Source organism: Triticum aestivum, chromosome 4B, assembly GCF_018294505.1.
Source record: "Triticum aestivum cultivar Chinese Spring chromosome 4B, IWGSC CS RefSeq v2.1, whole genome shotgun sequence".
NCBI lineage: Eukaryota > Viridiplantae > Streptophyta > Magnoliopsida > Poales > Poaceae > Triticum > Triticum aestivum.
In genome coordinates this window covers 487,806,471-487,826,519 of record NC_057804.1, presented here as the reverse complement: position 1 = coordinate 487,826,519, position 20,049 = coordinate 487,806,471, and positions in this window count along the sequence as shown.

Genomic DNA, 20,049 nt, shown 5'->3' with positions numbered 1-20,049 from the left:
AAACGCAGTAAAAACGAGCGGGGGAGGCGGTATAGGGAGTTACTGTTCATTTCAGCAGTAGATTTTTTCGATCCGACGGCGCAGGTTCCTCCAGATCTTGATCCAACGGACGAGAACGCATCCAGAAATCGCATCCAACGGTCCAGAATCACTGAGCTCTGAGGAGGCTTGTGGTCACATTCTTCTCTTATCTCTTGATGCACGCCGAGGAGGAGAGCGCGCCCCTTCGCCGGGCCATCGCAACGGGGTCGCCACCGAGGCCCGCGGAAGGAGAGATGGAGATGGGGATGCTCCCTGGGTACCAGCGCCTGTCGACCACATGTGACGCGACTTTCCCTGACGACGACAGCTGCGACTATAGGGTGTGTGTTAGGATCAAGCGATGGTGGTAATCGATAGGATGTTCTCACTAGCAATATGATTTGGTACAAGCTTCGGTTACAAGAATAGAGCGATCTAGGAGGAACTAGGGTTCTTGCCGCCGCCGGGTTCTTGATCCACTAGATGGGGAGAGCTGGGGAGGGGGATCGCCTTAAGTAGCACCCGTGGTTGGGCCGGGCTGCGAGTGCCACTCTGGGCCGAAGAAGCGAGAGTTGACGCATCGGTTGCGGCTGGGTCGCGCCCGTGCCTGGCTGGCAGGTGGGGCAGGGGTGTCAGGGGTGTTAACATCCCCTCCTCCTTGGGAAGAGGCTTGCCCCCAAGCCTCAGCCTGTGGAAAGCGAGCTTGTAGTGCTTCCTTGTCCTCCCAGGTGATGTCAATAGCTGAGTCGGCGGACCACTGGACTTGCACTTGTTCGATCATGGAGTCGTTCTTCTTGCGCCATCTTGACCGCAACACCTTGAGGGGAATTGTCGTGTCGCCCGCACCCGAGGGAAGCGATGGAGCAGCTGTGACGCCTGGAAGCAACGCATGTCGAAGTTGGGAGACGTGGAAGACTGGGTGCACTGTCGCTTGGGGGGGTAGTTGAAGCTTGTAGGCGACCTCGTTGACCTTGGCGACAATCTTGAACGGTCCATAGAACTTGTAGCTGAGCTTGTGGTTGGCGCGTGGGGCCACCGAAGTTTGGATATAAGGCTGGAGCTTGAGGAAGACCTGGTCACCGACTTGAAACTGGCGGAACAAACGCTTCTTGTTCGCCTGGTCTTGCATGATCTGGCGCGCGCGATGGAGCTGCTGTTGTATCAGGTCTTGCATGACGGCCCTTTCTTCGAGCCACGTTTGCAGTGCAGGGACCGATGACGATGTTGTTGCGGTAATCCCCCAGTGCCTTGGCTCCCTTCCGAACATGGCCTTGAACGGTGTCATCCCAATCGCCGAGTGGTGCGACGAATTGTACCAGAATTGGGCCAAGGGCACCCAGAAGCTCCATCACTTGGGGCATGCTTGCACAAAGCAACGAAGGTAGGTTTCGATGCACTGGTTTACCCTTTCGATCTGCCCGTCCGTCTGGGGGTGATTCGCCGTGCTCATCCGGAGTTCTGTGCCCGCGTACTTGAACAACTCCTGCCAGAAGTGACTGGTAAAGACTGGGTCGCGGTCGGAAACAATTGCCCCTGGGAAACCATGCAGCTTGTACAACTGTTGCATATAGAGCAGAGCCACTTTAGATGTTGTGTATGGGTGAGCTAGAGGGAGGAAATGGGCAAACCGCGTTCTCTTGTCGACGACAACCAGCAAACAGTTGTACTGGCCTGATTGAGGCAATCCATCCACGAAATCCATGGTGATTAGATCCCATGATTCCTTAGGTATAGGGAGGGGTAGCAACAGGCCTGGTGAAGCAGCGCGATCCGGTTTGGCCTGTTGGCAGACTTGGCAGCATCGCACGTACTGTTGGACGTGTGCTTTCATCTTAGGCCACGCAAAGAGCCTGCGCACGCGGCGATATGTCATTGGGAACCCCGAGTGCCCCCCCCCCCATCGGACTATCATGGAAGGCCGCAATGATGTGCTGTTGCATTGTTGTGGTCCCCCCTAGCCAGATGCGGCCGCGAAAGCGGAGGAGCCCGTTCTGCAACTGAAATCGCCCTTTGGGGTCCTCCCGTACAGCTAGTTGCTCCAGGAGGCGTTGCGCTTGCGGGTTGGTATTGTAGCTGTTGACAATGTCCTCTATCCAAGCTGGTTGACACACGTTGAGGGTGTGCAGTACTTCTTCAGTGTTGGACCTTGACATGGCATCGGCTGCTGTGTTCTCTGCCCCTTTCTTGTATTTGATGGTATACTGGAGCCCCAACAGCTTCGTGAAGTCTCGTTGCTGCCGCGGTGTTGTGAGCCGTTGTTCTGTCAAATGTATGAAGCTCCGTTGGTCAGTGAGGATAGTGAACTCTGCATGCTGAAGGTAAGGGCGCCATTGGTCAACAGCTACGATGACTGCCAGGTACTCCTTCTCATACGTCGAGAGGCCTTGGTAGCGCGGGCTCAACGCTTTGCTCATATAAGCGATCGGATGGCCACCCTGCTGGAGAATTGCGCCTATTCCCTTGTCGCAGGCATCGGTCTCGATCACAAACGGGTGGGTGAAGTTGGGCAGAGCGAGTACAGGATCTTCGATCAGGTGTCGCTTCAGTAGTTGGAAAGCAGTATCCGTTGCAGGAGTCCACACGAAAGGTGCTCCTTTCTTCAGCAGATTGAACAGGGGTCGTGCTATGATGCCAAAATTCTTGACGAATCGCCGATAGTACCCTGCAAGCCCCAAGAAACTGCATACTGCCTTGACATCCGTTGGTGTTTCCCAGTTTGCTACCGCGCGTATCTTGGTTGGATCAGTTGACACTCCCTCGCGACTGATGACATGACCCAAGTATGACAGACTGTGTTGAGCGAACTCACACTTGGACCTCTTCATGTGCCATTGATCACGACGCAGCAGCTGCAGAACCTGACGGAGGTGGGTGATGTGATCTCTAAGAGTCTTGCTGAAGACCAGTATGTCATCGAAGAACAGGAGTACACACTTGCGGTCGACTGGCTTGAGCGTGGTGGTCAGGGCGCCGTTGAATGTGGCTGGTCTGCCTGCTAGTCCAAAGGAGACCACGAGGAACTCGTAATGCCCTGAATGCATTTGAAACGCAGTCTTGTACCCCTCGCCCTCCGCCAGGCGAATCTGATGGTACCCGGAGCGGAGGTCTAGTTTGGAGAACCAGGCTGCACCATGCAGTTCATCCAGTAGTTCTTCGATGATCGGCACCGGGTACTTGGCGATGTAGGTGATAGGGGCAAAGGTGTCCCGTCTTTCGATGAGATGATGGATATCGCTTTGGTGGAAGTCGACTTTGACGATCCGACTACAAACGTGCGAGGACGTCGCGCCTTAGCAATCGCTAAACCAACTCCGAGAGGTTATTGACCATGCCGGAGCACGATCAACCTGACCACGAGGGTCTGTTTCCTGCGAGCAAATGAAGAACAAGCAAGAAACTGAGATTGCAATCTGGATATTGCGAATATAAGATGAAAGCTTTATTGATCAAGGTGGGGTTCTGTGACGCCTTTGTTTGGTCGTTGAACACAAACGAAGTACGCGAAGTTGCAGCTATGGCGAACTTTTAATCTAAACAAAACTTAAAGTCTAAACGGTGCCCTAAGGGCTGTATATATGGAGGAAGAGAGGGGGAATTTCGTGGCCCTTGGTGGAGGGGTCCGAATTCATCCCTATCTCTTGTTTCCCCACACATACAGACTCTAAAAATAGCCTATACTAATGTATTTCGAAATTACATGGGCCTGACCCAATAAAAAGGTGACGCAACACCTATAATAGCCTCTGGACGAAATTTATGAAGTGGCATCTTGTATATTTCATCCAAGGCTTCATGCACTCGTTATGGTGGCTTCAAAGACCTGAAATCATCACTCGTAACTCCGTTCTTGTTCCCCTTGCGCATGCCATCATCTCCATGCTTTCTCTTGCTCCAATGTTCATCCTTCTCCAAGCTAGGCCCTTCATTTGTAAGCAAAACAAATGTATCCAATTTAGGCAGCATCATATTCTCATGAACATTAGAATCATTACCAAGAAACGAAAGTACCTGGTAATTTAGTTGGCGTGCGCGAGCTCTAGTAATTGGTCCAGTATGTATAGCAGCAGGGGTTGTGGGTGTAACAATGGTATTGATGTCCTCATCATCCTCCCCTTCTTGAAATAAAGTCATCCTCGACGGAAGTTCATCTTCCTCACCCAAATAAGGCTTCAAATCTGCAATGTTAAAAGTGGGACTAACCCCAAAATCTGCAGGCAGCTCAAGTTTGTATGCATTATCATTTATTTTCTCTAACACCTTAAAGGGACCATCAGCACGTGGCATTAGCTTTGATTTGCGCAAATCAGGAAATCTATCTTTACGCAAATGTAACCAAACAAGATCTCCAAGTGCAAACACAACATGTTTTCTACCCTTATCTCCAGCAAGTTTATATTTAGCATTCATACGCTCAATGTTTTCCTTAGTTAACTCATGCATTTTTAAAACCAATTCAGCACGTTGTTTAGCATCAAAATTAACCTTCTCCGGAGATGGAAGAGGCAACAAATCAATAGGTGCACGAGGTAGGAAATCATACACAACTTCAAAAGGGCACATCTTAGTAGTAGAATGCAATGAACGATTATAAGCAAATTCAATATGAGGCAAGCATTCCTCCCACATTTTCTTATTATTCTTCAAAACAGCCCTAAGCATAGTAGACAATGTTCTATTGACTACTTCAGTTTGTCCATCAGTTTGGGGGTGACAAGTAGTACTAAAAAGCAGTTTAGTCCCCAACTTAGCCCATAAACATCTCCAAAAGTGGCTAAGAAATTTAGTATCACGATCTGAAACAATAGTATTTGGCACACCATGCAAGCGAATAATTTCACGAAAGAACAAATCAGCAACATTAACAGCATCATCACTTTTATGACATGGTATAAAGTGTGCCATTTTCGAGAATCTATCCACGACAACAAATATGCTATCCCTCCCCTTCTTTGTTCGAGGTAAACCTAAAACAAAGTCCATAGATATATCCTCCCAAGGAACACTAGGTACAGGCAAAGGCATATATAAACCATGAGGATTGAGTCGTGACTTAGCTTTTTGACATGTAGTGCAGCAAGCAATAAAACGCTCAACATCCCGTCTCATCTTTGGCCAAAAGAAATGTGTAGCAAGTACGTCATCTGTCTTCTTCACGCCAAAGTGTCCCATTAATCCTCCTCCATGCGCCTCCTGCAACAACAAAAGACGAACAGAGCTAGCTGGAATGCATAGCTTGTTAGCACGAAACACAAATCCATCGTTAACGACGAACTTGTTCCACATTCTTCCTTCGTTACAATTCTGCATTACATCTTTAAAATCAGCATCATGCACATATTGATCTTTGATGGTCTCCAAACCAAATATTTTGAAGTCAAGTTGTGAAAGCATAGTATAGCGACGAGACAATGCATCAGCAATAACATTTTCTTTTCCCTTCTTGTGTTTAATGACATAAGGGAAAGTCTCAATGAATTCAACCCATTTAGCATGTGTACGATTCAGTTTAGCTTGACTTTTAATATGTTTCAAAGATTCATGATTAGAATGTATAACAAATTCTTTGGGCCATAAATAATGTTGCCATGTTTCTAAAGTCCGAGCAAGAGCATATAATTCTTTATCATAAGTAGAACAATTCAGACTAGGCCCACTCAATTTCTCAGAAAAATATGCAACAGGTTTGCCATCTTGTAATAACACACCTCCTAATCCAATTCCACTAGCATCACATTCAAGCTCAAAAAATCTTATTAAAATCAGGAAGTTGGAGTAAAGGAGCATGTGTCAACTTATCTTTCAATACCGTGAAGGCTTCTTCCTGTGCGGTACCCCAAAGAAAAGGCACATCTTTCTTTGTAAGCTCATTGAGAGGTGCAGCAATGGTGCTGAAATCTCTCACAAAACGCCTATAGAATCCAGCGAGGCCAAGAAAACTCCTCACTTGTGTGACCGTTTTGGGCTGCGGCCAACTCTCAATAGCGTCAATCTTGGCTTTATCAACTTCAATTCCCTGTGGAGTAACAACATAGCCAAGAAAAGATACTCGGTCGGTGCAAAAGGTGCACTTCCCAAGGTTACCAAACAAACGTGCATCACATAGAGCAATAAAAACAACACGTAAATGTTCCAAATGTTCTTCCAAAGATCTGCTATAAATCAATATGTCATCAAAGTAAACTACCACAAATTGTCCAATGAAAGCACGTAAAACTTCGTTCATTAATCTCATGAAAGTACTAGGTGCATTAGTTAAACCAAAAGGCATGACTAACCACTCATATAATCCAAACTTAGTTTTAAATGCTGTTTTCCATCCATCTCCTAATTTCATACGAATTTGATGGTATCCACTACGCAAATCAACTTTGGAGAATATTGTAGAGCCACTCAATTCATCAAGCATATCATCTAGCCTAGGAATAGGATGACAATAACGAATAGTAATATTATTAATGCCTCTACAATCAACACACATACGTGATGTACCATCCTTTTTCAGCACTAGAATAATAGGAACAGCACAAGGACTAAGGGATTCACGTATATAACCTTTGTCGAGAAGCTCTTGTACTTGACGCATAATCTCCTTCGTCTCCTCCGGATTGGTACGGTATGGCGCATAGTTTGGCAGTGAAGCACCGGGAATTAAGTCAATCTGATGCTCAATCCCTCGAATAGGCGGTAATCCCGGTGGCACGTCTTGTGGAAAGACATCAGCGAACTCCTGCAAAATGTTAGTGACAGCAGGAGGCAAAGAGGAAGGCACGTCCTCGAATGAAAATAATGCCTCTTTGCACACAAAAGCATAGCAAACAGATTTGATGAAATCTAGCTCATCAATATCAGATTTGGTGGCAAATAAACATGCACTTTTCAATTTAATTTCAGAAGTAACACTAGATGGTTTATTATTAGGCTTGATTTGTTGCTCAAATTCTTTTGCCACAATCTGATTTTCACTCTTATTCTTCTCCTGTTTTGCTTTATTAGCTCTATTAATATCATCTTTCAAAATAGAATCAGGAGTCATAGGAAGCAAAGTAATATTTTTATCCTTATGAACAAGAGTATACTGATTGTTTCTACCATGGTGTACAGAATTTTTATCAAATTGCCATGGTCTACCAAGTAATAAGGAACATGCTTGCATAGGTACCACATCGCAATCAACATAATCAGCATATGTAGAGATACTAAAATGCACATGAACAGTACGTGTTACCTTAACCTTGCCGCTGTTGTTAAACCATTGGATGTAGTAAGGATGTGGATGTGGTCTTGTGGTGAGAGAAAGCTTCTCCACCATCTCCATGCTAGCCAAGTTGTTGCAGCTACCTCCATCTATGATGACGCGCACAAAACGTTCCTTCACAACTCCCTTGGTATGGAACAAATTGTGCCTCTGATTTTGCTCAGCTTGTGTGACCTGCACACTCAAAACACGTTGAGCAACTAAACATTCATACCTGTCAGCGTCTTCAGGAGCCATGTATTGCGTCTCATGATCAGAATCATCTCCACCATGTTCTTCACGTGTAATAAGAGCCAAAGTCTCCTCATCATAGTCACTGGCGGACTCATATCCACCATCCTCGGTAGCAATCATCACACGCTGAGATTTGCATTCTCTCGCATAATGACCTCCTTCCTTACAACAATGACAAATAATATCACTTGTGTGCCTTGTTGATGCCATGGAAGAAGAAGATCTCTATGCAGGCCCGGCAGGTGCGCTCTTGGCAGATAACGGTGGTTGTGCCTGTTTTCTTGTATCACGGCTGGAGGAGGCACCTGTTTGAGGTGCTGGTGCAGTTGAAGTAGAAGATGCACGCGGTGTCCATGATGAAGGTCGGCCTGCAGAAAAGTTAGTTCGCGCCAATGCTTGTCGATCCTGCACTTCACGTTCAGCTTTACAAGCAAGATGGAATAAACGAGTGATATTAGTATACTCTATTTAATCCACCCAGAAAACTGTTGGGGAACGTTGCAGAAAACAAAAAATTTCCTACTCGTTTCACCAAGATCATCTAGGAGTTCATCTAGCAACGAGTGATTAGATGCATCTACATACCTTTGTAGATCGCGCACGGAAGCGTTCAAAAGAACGGTGATGATGTAGTCGTATTCGACGTGATCCAAATCACCGATGACCAGCGCCGAACGGACGGCGCCTCCGCGTTCAACACACGTACGGGACGGGAGACATCTCCTCCTTCTTGATCCAGCAAGGGGGAAGGAGAGGTTGATGAAGATCCAGCAGCACGACGGCGTGGTGGTGGATGCAGGGCGTCACAGCAGCAGGGCTTCGCCGAGACTACGAGGGAGAGACGTAACGGGGGGAGATGGAGGCGCCAGGGGCTGGTCTGAAATCCCTCCTCTCCCCCCACTATATATAGGGGTGCCAGGGGGGGCGCCGGCCCTAGTAGATGGCATCTACTAGGGGGGGCGGCGGCCAAGGGGAGGTTTCCCTCCCCCCCAAGGCACCTAGGGGTGCCTTCCACCACATGGACTCTTCCATGGTGGAAACCCTAGGCGCATGGGCCTATAGGGGCTGGTGCCCTTGGCCCATCTAGGCCAAGGCGCACCCCCTACAGCCCATGTGGCCCCCCGGGACAGGTGGCCCCACCCGGTGGACCCCCGGAACCCTTCCGGTGGTCCCGGTACAATATCGATAACCCCGAAACTTGTCCCGATGCCCGAAATAGCACTTCCTATATATAATTCTTCACCTCCGGACCATTCCGGAACTCCTCGTGACGTCCGGAATCTCATCCGGGACTCCGAACAACATTCGGGTTTCTGCATATACATATCTTCATAACCCTAGCGTCACCGAACCTTAAGTGTGTAGACCCTACGGGTTCGGGAGACAAGCAGACATGACCGAGACGACTCTCCGGTCAATAACCAACAGCGGGATCTGGATACCCATGTTGGCTCCCACATGCTCCACGATGATCTCATCGGATGAACCACGATGTCGAGGATTTAATCAATCCCGTACGCTATTCCCTTTGTCTATCGATATGTTACTTGCCCGAGATTCGATCGTCGGTATCCCAATACCTCGTTCAATCTCGTTACCGGCAAGTCACTTTACTCGTACCGTAATGCATGATCCCGTGACCAGACACTTGGTCACTTTGAGCTCATTATGATGATGCATTACCGAGTGGGCCCAGTGATACCTCTCCGTCATACGGAGTGACAAATCCCAGTCTTGATCCATGTCACCCAACAGACACTTTCGGAGATACCCGTAGTCTACCTTTATAGTCACCCAGTTACGTTGTGACGTTTGGCATACCCAAAGCACTCCTACGGTATCCGGGAGTTACACGATCTCATGGTCTAAGGAAAAGATACTTTGACATTAGAAAACTCTAGCAAACGAACTATACGATCTTGTGCTATGTTTAGGATTGGGTCTTGTCCATCACATCATTCTCCCAATGATGTGATCTCGTCATCAATGACATCCAGTGTCCATAGTCAGGAAACCATGACTATCTGTTGATCAACGAGCTAGTTAACTAGAGGCTCACTAGGGACATGTTGGTGTCTGTTATTCACACATGTATTATGATTTCCGGATAACACAATTATAGCATGAATAAAGACAATTATCATGAACAAGGAAATATAATAATAATGCTTTTATTATTGCCTCTAGGGCATATTTCCAACAGTCTCCCACTTGCACTAGAGTCAATAATCTAGTTACATTGTGATGAATCGAACACCCATGGAATTCTGGTGTTGATCATGTTTTGCTCTAGGGAGAGGTTTAGTCAACGGATCTGCTATATTCAGGTCCGTATGTACTTTACAAATCTCTATGTCTCCATCTTGAACATTTTCACGAATGGAGTTGAAGCGACGCTTGATGTGCCTTGTCTTCTTGTGAAACCTGGGCTCCTTGGCAAGTGCAATAGCTCCAGTGTTGTCACAGAAGAGCTTGATCGGCCCCAACGCATTGGGTATGACTCCTAGGTCGGTGATGAACTCCTTCACCCATATTGCTTCATGTGCTGCCTCCGAGGCTGCCATGTACTCCGCTTCACATGTAGATCCCGCCACGACGCTTTGCTTGCAACTGCACCAGCTTACTGCCCCACCATTCAAAATATACACGTATCCGGTTTGTGACTTAGAGTCATCCAGATCTGTGTCGAAGCTAGCGTCGACGTAACCCTTTACGACGAGCTCTTCGTCACCTCCATAAACGAGAAACATTTCCTTAGTCCTTTTCAGGTACTTCAGGATATTCTTGACCGCTGTCCAGTGTTCCTTGCCGGGATTACTTTGGTACCTTCCTACCAAACTGACGGCAAGGTTAACATTGGGTCTGGTACACAGCATGGCATACATAATAGAACCTATGGCTGAGGCATAGGGGATGACGCTCATCTCTTCCATATCTTCTGCCGTGATCGGACATTGAGCCGAGCTCAATTTCATACCTTGTAACACAGGCAAGAACCCCTTCTTGGATTGATCCATATTGAACTTCTTCAATATCTTATCAAGGTATGTGCTTTGTGAAAGACCTATGAGGCGTCTCGATCTATCTCTATAGATTTTGATGCCTAATATATAAGCAGCTTCTCCAAGGTCCTTCATTGAAAAACTTTTATTCAAGTAGGCCTTGATGCCGTCCAAGAGTTCTATATCATTTCCCATCAAAAGTATGTCATCTACATATAATATGAGAAATGCTACAGAGCTCCCACTCACTTTCTTGTAAACGTAGGCTTCTCCATAAGTCTGTGTAAACCCAAACGCTTTGATCATCTCATCAAAGCGAATGTTCCAACTCCGAGATGCTTGCACCAGCCCATAAATCGAGCGTTGGAGCTTGCACACTTTGTCAGCATTCTTAGGATCGACAAAACCTTCCGGCTGCATCATATACAATTCTTCCTTAAGGAAACCATTAAGGAATGCCGTTTTGACGTCCATTTGCCATATTTCGTAATCACAGAATGCGGCAATTGCTAACATGATTCAGACGGACTTCAGCTTCGCTACCGGTGAGAAAGTCTCATCGTAGTCAACCCCTTGAACTTGTCGATAACCCTTAGTGACAAGCCGAGCTTTATAGATGGTCACATTACCATCCGCGTCTGTCTTCCTCTTAAAGATCCATTTATTTTCTATGGCTCGCCGCTCAACGGGCAAGTCAGTCAAAGTCCATACTTTGTTTTCATACATGGATCCTATCTCGGATTTCATGGCTTCTAGCCATTTGTCGGAATCCGGGCCCGCCATCGCTTCTTCATAGTTCGAAGGTTCACCGTTGTCTAACAGCATGATTTCCAAGACAGGGTTGCCATACCACTCTGGTGCGGAACGTGTCCTTGTGGACCTTCGAATTTCAGTAGGGGCTTGATCAGAAGTATCTTGATCATTAACTTCCTCTCTAGTCGGTGCAGGCACCTCAGAAACATTTTCTTGAGTTGCGCCATTTTCCGGTTCAAGAGGTAATACTTCATCAAGCTCTACTTTCCTCCCACTTACTTCTTTCGAGAGAAACTCTTTCTCCAGAAAGGACCCATTCTTGGCAACAAAGATCTTGCCTTCGGATCTGAGGTAGAAGGTGTACCCAATAGTTTCTTTTGGGTATCCTATGAAGACGCATTTTTCCGACTTGGGTTCGAGCTTTTCAGGTTGAAGTTTCTTGACATAAGCATCGCATCCCCAAACTTTTAGAAACGACAGCTTAGGTTTCTTCCCAAACCATAATTCATACGGTGTCGTCTCAACGGATTTCGACGGAGCCCTATTTAAAGTGAATGCGGCAGTCTCTAAAGCATAGCCCCAAAAAGAAAGCGGTAAATCTGTAAGAGACATCATAGATCGCACCATATCTAACAGAGTGCGATTACGACGTTCGGACACACCATTACGCTGTGGTGTTCCAGGCGGCGTGAGTTGTGAAACAATTCCACATTTTCTTAAGTGTGTGCCAAACTCGTGACTCAAGTATTCTCCTCCATGATCTGATCGTAGAAACTTGATTTTCCTGTCACGTTGATTTTCAACCTCACTCTGAAATTCCTTGAACTTTTCAAAGGTTTCAGACTTGTGTTTCATTAAGTAGATATACCCATACCTACTTAAATCATCAGTGAGGGTGAGAACATAACGATAGCCACCGCGAGCCTCAACACTCATTGGACCGCACACATCAGTATGTATGATTTCCAATAAGTCGGTTGCTCGCTCCATTGTTCCTGAGAACGGAGTCTTGGTCATTTTACCCATAAGGCATGGTTCGCACGTGTCAAATAATTCATAATCAAGAGACTCTAAAAGTCCATCAGCATGGAGCTTCTTCATGCGTTTGACACCTATGTGACCAAGGCGGCAGTGCCACAAGTATGTGGGACTATCATTATCAACCTTACTTCTTTTGGTACTCACATTATGAACATGTGTAGCATCACGTTCGAGATTCATAAAGAATAAACCATTCACCATAGGAGCATGACCATAAAACATATCTCTCATAAAAATGGAACAACCATTATTCTCAGATTTAAAAGAGTAGCCATCTCGAATTAAACGAGATCCCGATACAATGTTCATGCTCAAAGCTGGCACTAAATAACAATTATTAAGGTTTAAAACTAATCCCGAAGGGAGATGCAGAGGTAGCGTGCCGACGGCGATCACATTGACCTTGGAACCATTCCCGACGCGCATCGTCACCTCGTCCTTTGCCAGTTTCCGCTTATTCCGCAGCCCCTGCTTTGAGTTACAAATGTGAGCAACTGCACCGGTATCAAATACCCAGGAGCTACTACGGGCACTAGTAAGGTACACATCAATTACATGTATATCACATATCCCTTTTGTTTTGCCGGCCTTCTTATCCGCTAAGTACTTAGGGCAGTTCCGCTTCCAGTGACCGCTTCCCTTGCAATAAAAGCACTCAGTCTCGGGCTTGGGTCCATTCTTTGGCTTCTTCCCGGCAGCTTGCTTGCCGGGCGCGGCAACCTCCTTGCCGTCCTTCTTGAAGTTCTTTTTACCCTTGCCTTTCTTGAACTTAGTGGTTTTATTGACCATCAACACTTGATGTTCCTTCCTGACTTCTACCTCTGCTGATTTCAGCATAGCAAATACTTCAGGAATGTTCTTTTCCATCCCCTGCATATTGAAGTTCATCACAAAGCTCTTGTAGCTTGGTGGAAGCGACTGGAGGATTCTGTCAATGACCGCATCATCCGGGAGATTAACTCCCAGCTGAGTCAAGCGGTTATGCAACCCAGACATAGTGAGTATGTGCTCACTGACAGAACTGTTTTCCTCCATCTTACAGCTGAAGAATTTGTCGGAGACTTCATATCTCTCGACCCGGGCATGAGCTTGGAAAACCATTTTCAGCTCTTCGAACATCTCATATGCTCCATGTCTCTCAAAACGCTTTTGGAGCCCCGGCTCTAGGCTGTAAAGCATGCCGCACTGAACGAGGGAGTAGTCATCGGAACGTGCCTGCCAAGCGTTCATAACATCTTGTTCTGCAGGAAGAACGGGTGCGTCACCAAGCGGTGCTTGTAGGACATAATCTTTCTTGGCAGCTATGAGGATGATCCTCAGGTTCCGGACCCAGTCCGTATAGTTGCTGCCATTGTCTTTCAGCTTGGTTTTCTCTAGGAACGCGTTGAAGTTGAGGACTACGTTGGCCATTTAATCTACAAGACATATTGTAAAATATTTAGACTAAGTTCATGATAATTAAGTTCAACTAATCAAATTATTAGTGAACTCCCACTTAGATTAGACATCCCTCCAGTCATCTAAGTATTACATGATCCGAGTTAACTAGACCGTGTCCGATCATCACGTGAGACGGACTAGTCAACATCGGTGAACATCTTCATGTTGATCGTATCTTCTATACGACTCATGCTCGACCTTTCGGTCTTCTGTGTTCCGAGGCCATGTCTGTACATGCTAGGCTCGTCAAGTCAACCTAAGTGTTTGCATGTGTAAATCTGTCTTACACCCGTTGTATGTGAACGTCTGAATAAAACACCCGATCATCACGTGGTGTTTTGAAACAGCGAACTGTCGCAACGGTGCACAGTTAGGGGGAACACTTCTTGAATTTATTGTGAGGGATCATCTTATTTACTACCGTCGTTCTAAGTAAACAAGATGCAAAACATGATAAACATCACATGCAATCAAATAATAAACGTGACATGATATGGCCAATATCACATAGCTCCTTTGATCTCCATCTTGGGGCTCCATGATCATCTTGTCATCGGCTTGACACCATGATCTCCATCATCATGATCTCCATCATCGTGTCTCCATGAAGTTGCTCGCCAACTATTACTTCTACTACTATGGCTAACGCGTTTAGCAATAAAGTAAAGTAATTTACAAGGCGTTTCTTGATGACACGCAGGTCATATAAAAGAATAAAGACAACTCCTATGGCTCCTGCCGGTTGTCATACTCATCGACATGCAAGTCGTGATTCCTATTACAATAGCATGAACATCTCATACATCACATATAGATCATTCATCATTCATCACAACTTTGGCCATATCATATCACAAACCACTTGCTGCAAAAACAAGTTAGACGTCCTCTAATTGTTGTTGCAAGTTTTACGTGGCTGAATTAGGGTTCTAGCAAGAACGTTTTCTTACCTACGTTAAAGCCACAACGTGATTTGTCAACTTCTATTTACCCTTCATAAGGACCCTGTTCATCGATTCCGCTCCAACTAAAGTAGGAGAGACAGACACCCGCCAGCCACCTTATGCAACTAGTGCATGTTAGTCGGTGGAACCGGTCTCACGTAAGCGTACGTGTAAGGTTGGTCCGGGCCGCTTCATCCCACAATACCGCTGAAGCAAGGAAGGACTAGTAACGGCAAGAAAGTTGACAAATCTACGCCCACAACAAATTGTGTTCTACTCACGCAAGAAGAACTACGCATAGACCTAGCTCATGATGCCACTGTTGGGGAACGTTGCAGAAAACAAAAATTTTCCTACTCGTTTCACCAAGATCATCTAGGAGTTCATCTAGCAACGAGTGATTAGATGCATCTACATACCTTTGTAGATCGCGAGCGGAAGCGTTCAAAAGAACGGTGATGATGTAGTCGTACTCGACGTGATCCAAATCACCGATGACCAGCGCCGAACGGACGGCACCTCCGCGTTCAACACACGTACGGAACAGCCACGTCTCCTCCTTCTTGATCCAGCAAGGGAGGGAGGAGAGGTTGAGGGAGATGGCACCAGCAGCAGCACGACGGCGTGGTGTTGATGGAGCTGCAGTACTCCGGCAGAGCTTCGCTAAGCACTATGGAGGTTGAGGAGGTGTTGGGGAGGGAGAAGGAGGCAACCAAAGGCCGAGGCGTTCAGGTATGAAGTCCCTCCTCTCCCCCACTATATATAGGGGTGCCAAGGGGGGGTGGCCGGCCCTAGGAGATCCAATCTCCTAGGGGGTGCGGCGGCCTAGGGGGGTTTCCCTCCCCCCCAAGGCACCTAGGAGGTGCCTTACCCTCCTAGGACTCTTCCCCTTCTAAACCCTAGGCGCATGGGCCTATGTGGGGCTGGTGCCCTTGGCCCTTGGCCCCCTTACAGCCCATGTGGCCCCCCGGGACAGGTGGACCCACCCGGTGGACCCCCGGGACCCTTCCGGTGGTCCCGGTACAATACCGATAACCCCGAAACTTGTCCCGATGCCCGAAACAGGACTTCCCATATATAAATCTTTACCTCCGGACCATTCCGGAACTCCTCGTGACGTCCGGGATCTCATCCGGGACTCCGAACAACATTCGGGTTACTGCATATACATATCCCTACAACCCTAGCGTAACTGAACCTTAAGTGTGTAGACCCTACGGGTTCGAGAGACAAGCAGACATGACCGAGACGACTCTCCGGTCAATAACCAACAGCGGGATCTGGATACCCATGTTGGCTCCCACATGCTCCACGATGATCTCATCGGATGAACCACGATGTCGAGGATTCAATCAACCCCGTACGCTATTCCCTTTGTCTATCGATATGTTACTTGCTCGAGATTCGATCGTCGGTATCCCAATACCTCGTTCAATCTCGTTACCGGCAAGTCACTTTACTCGTACCATAATGCATGATCCCGTGACCAGACACTTGGTCACTCTGAGCTCATTATGATGATGCATTACCGAGTGGGCCCAGTGATACCTCTCCGTCATATGGAGTGACAAATCCCAGTCTTGATCCATGTCACCCAACAGACACTTTCGGAGATACCCGTAGTCTACCTTTATAGTCACCCAGTTACGTTGTGACGTTTGGCATACCCAAAGCACTCCTACGGTATCCGGGAGTTACACGATCTCATGGTCTAAGGAAAAGATACTTTGACATTGCAAAACTCTAGCAAACGAACTATACGATCTTGTGCTATGTTTAGGATTGGGTCTCGTCCATCACATCATTCTCCCAATGATGTGATCTCGTTATCAATGACATCCAGTGTCCATAGTCAGGAAACCATGACTATCTGTTGATCAACGAGCTAGTCAACTAGAGGCTCACTAGGGACATGTTGGTGTCTGTTATTCACACATGCATTACGATTTCCGGATAACACAATTATAGCATGAATAAAGACAATTATCATGAACAAGGAAATATAATAATAATGCTTTTATTATTGCCTCTAGGGCATATTTCCAACAGTCTCCCACTTGCACTAGAGTCAATAATCTAGTTACATTGTGATGAATCGAACACCCATGGAATTCTGGTGTTGATCATGTTTTGCTCTAGGGAGAGGTTTAGTCAACGGATCTGCTATATTCAGGTCCGTATGTACTTTACAAATCTCTATGTCTCTATCTTGAACATTTTCACGAATGGAGTTGAAGCGACGCTTGATGTGCCTTGTCTTCTTGTGAAACCTGGGCTCCTTGGCAAGTGCAATAGCTCCAGTGTTGTCACAGAAGAGCTTGATCGGCCCCGACGCTTGATGTGCCTTGTCTTCTTGTGAAACCTGGGCTTCTTTTTTTCCTTTTTTTTGCTTCGCAACAATTTTTTTTCAAAAAAGTCTACAAATGGTCTAAAAACTGCCTAGCCAGAATTTTCTAGACTTAGTTTTTTTTTGAAACTGGAACTATTTTTCTTCTGCGGATGGTTCGGAAGTTGGGGAGTCCTACTCTGTCACGACTCGGAGTATTGCGTGATCTGGAAATCGAGAACAAAGCAACAATTACTGGACTCGGACTAGGACTGGTGGCGGAGATGAATCTGATGGAAACTCGGACTAGCGGCGGATATTTGCAGGGCGATGGAACCCGGACTGGTGGCGAATCTTTGATGGAGGTGGACTCGGATTAGTGTGATGGCGGGGATATGTGGTATATGGTTACACCGATGATGATGGTGGTATATGGCAGTGGTGATGACGATGGTGCGGCGGCGGCGTGACAACTTGTGAACAGAACTCGAAACTCTAAAGTACTAGATGCTAGGACCAGCAACTTGACACGACGATGCAACCGCAAATTCAACAAAGCAAATACAGAAAAGATTATGCAAAGGCTCAGATTGGTTCGGATAAGATGAACTAACCCTAAATTTTTTTTGGCTTTTTCGTGGACTATAGGTATGAAGAAAAGACTCGATCTAAACTACGAAAACTGTAAAATCTCACCGAGCAACCTGGAACTCTGATACCACTTGATAGGGGCAAAGGTGTCCCGTCTTTCGATGAGATGATGGATATCGCTTTGGTGGAAGTCGACTTTGACGATCCGACTACGAACGTGCGAGGACGTCGCGCCTTAGCAATCGCTAAACCAACTCCGAGAGGTTATTGACCACGCCGGAGCACGATCAACCTGACCACGAGGGTCTGTTTCCTGCGAGAAAACAAAGAACAAGCAAGAAACTGAGATTGCAATCTGGATATTGCGAATATAAGATGAAAGCTTTGTTGATCAAGGTGGGGTTCTGTGACGCCTTTGTCTGGTCGTTGAACACAAACGAAGTACGCGAAGTTGCAGCTATGGCGAACTTTTAATCTAAACAAAACCCAAAGTCTAAACGGTGCCCTAAGGGCTGTATATATGGAGGAAGAGAGGGGAAATTTCGTGGCCCTTGGTGGAGGGGTCCGAAATCAACCCTATCTCTTGTTTCCCCACACATACGGACTCTAAAAATAGCCTATACTAATGTATTTCGAAATTACATGGGCCTGACCCAATAAAAAGGTGACGCAGCACCTATAATAGCCTCTGGACGAAATTTATGAAGTGGCATCTTGTATATTTCGTCCAAGGCTTCATGCACTCGTTATGGTGGCTTCAAAGACCTGAAATCATCACTCGTAACTCCGTTCTTGTTCCCCTTGCGCATGCCATCATCTCCATGCTTTCTCTTGCTCCAATGTTCATCCTTCTCCAAGCTAGGCCCTTCATTTGTAAGCAAAACAAATGTATCCAATTTAGGCAGCATCATATTCTCATGAACATTAGAATCATTACCAAGAAACGAAAGTACTTGGTAATTTAGTTGGCGTGCGCGAGCTCTAGTAATTGGTCCAGTATGTATAGCAGCAGGGGTTGTGGGTGTAACAATGGTATTGATATCCTCATCAGTAGGTGAGGGCGTTGAGGTGTCTGTAGTCAATGCAGAGTCGCCATGTTCCGTGCTTCTTTTTGACCAGGATCACAGGGGAGCAGAATGGACTGCTGCTTTTCTGAATGACACCCTTGCGGAGCAGCTCCTCAACTTGAGCATCTATCTCCTTCTTATGCTCGAGCTTGTGTCTGTAAGGCCTGATGTTCACAGGTTGCGCCCCTGGAATAAGCGGGATCTTGTGATCACAGTCACGGCAAGGCGGCAACCCCTCTGGCTCCTTGAACACATCATCGAATTCTTCCAGAACTACTTGGATATCTGGCGGAATGGCCGGGTTGTCGCTGTCCTCGCTAGTGGTTGCGTAGATCAGCGCCATATGGGTGATGGCTCCTGTGTTGCACAACTGCTGAAGTTGAAGAGCGTTGATGACAGTGCAAGTTGAAGAAGTTGCCTCATGCCCGCGGAGACGGATCGGGCCCTCGGACGATGGAATCTCGATGAGCTTCGCGCGCCAGTCGACGGTCATGGGACTGTGCTCCTCAAGCCAGTCCATGCCCAGTATCGCGTCGTAAGTGCCGAGAGCCAGTACCTTCATGTACATTGTGAATTGATGGCCTTGGGAGCACCATTGACACTAGGGTACGCTGGCAGAGCAGGTGAGGGCTCCGCCGTCCGCCACCCGCACTTGGTACGCGCGTGGAAGAGGCTGGACGCCTTGGATCGTTGCTGCGAGCCGCTCGTTGACGAATGACGTGGTGCTGCCGGAGTCCATCAGCATCAACACCTCGCGCCCTTGGATCCACGCTCGCAGCTCGAACACCTTGCTTGAGACGCCCCCGTCAGGGCTGGTTTGGAAATGGCCATGACCACTTCATCTTGGACTGCCTCCTGTTGCGGTGGTGTTGTAGTTGCATCGATGCCGAATAGCTCTAGGATCTCCTCGACGACGTGGAGTTGGACGGCCGTGGGACAGACATGGTCGGGTCCCCAGCGTTCGCCGCACTTGAAGCACAGGCCGCACGCTCGTTGGTAGTCACGCAGGGCCTTGAGTTTGGAGACGTCCGCCCGTGCGGCTTCTGTGCCGCGGCGATCCGCAACTGGAGCAGGCGGTGCCGCGCGCGCCGGTGGAGGAGGCAGGGGAAGCGGCACGCTGGGCCGCGGCGACACATCTGGTGGGCGTGTGGGCGCGGGGCGCTGCACCTCCGCATGCGCGTTTTCGGCCACCTCCTCCTGGAGTAGCGCCAGTGCACAAGCTGTGTCCAAATCGGGTGGCCGTTGGACCATGACCACCGCTCGGATATCCTCTCGCAATCCTTCCACAAAACGCGTGAGGAAATAAAATGGGTGAATGGAGTCTGAATAAGAACTTAAATGGTTAATAATCAATTCAAAGCGCTCAATGTAATCC